Below are 235 nucleotides of genomic sequence, written 5' to 3'. Positions count from 1 at the left end.
TCACACAACAATCAAGATAGTAATAGATACTTTTTCTTTGTAAAAAAAAAAAAAAGGAATGGTGTAAGTAGGTGAGGTGAGGTAGGCCTAGTAATTGATTCATGGGTGATTAAGTGATTGTCAATACATGTGCATACAAAATTTATAAAAAAAAGCTAAATAAATTCTGTAAGCATTTTATGGATTGAAGATATCATATTATACTGTAAATTAAGTTGTTATAAAATTTCTTGCC

General features: G+C 27.2%; 1 protein-coding gene across 1 annotated transcript in view; it reads left to right on the top strand.

Annotated features, from left to right (window-relative positions):
• Positions 1 to 235, top strand: part of LOC119588442 (synaptic vesicle membrane protein VAT-1 homolog) — a gene marked incomplete at its 5' end in the record, with an annotated part of 3,847 nt that overhangs the window by 246 nt on the left and 3,366 nt on the right.

Source organism: Penaeus monodon, chromosome 23 (genome assembly GCF_015228065.2).
Source record: "Penaeus monodon isolate SGIC_2016 chromosome 23, NSTDA_Pmon_1, whole genome shotgun sequence".
NCBI lineage: Eukaryota > Metazoa > Arthropoda > Malacostraca > Decapoda > Penaeidae > Penaeus > Penaeus monodon.
The sequence above is the reverse complement of the archived record's forward strand: the minus strand, read 5'-3'. Positions and strand labels throughout refer to the sequence as shown.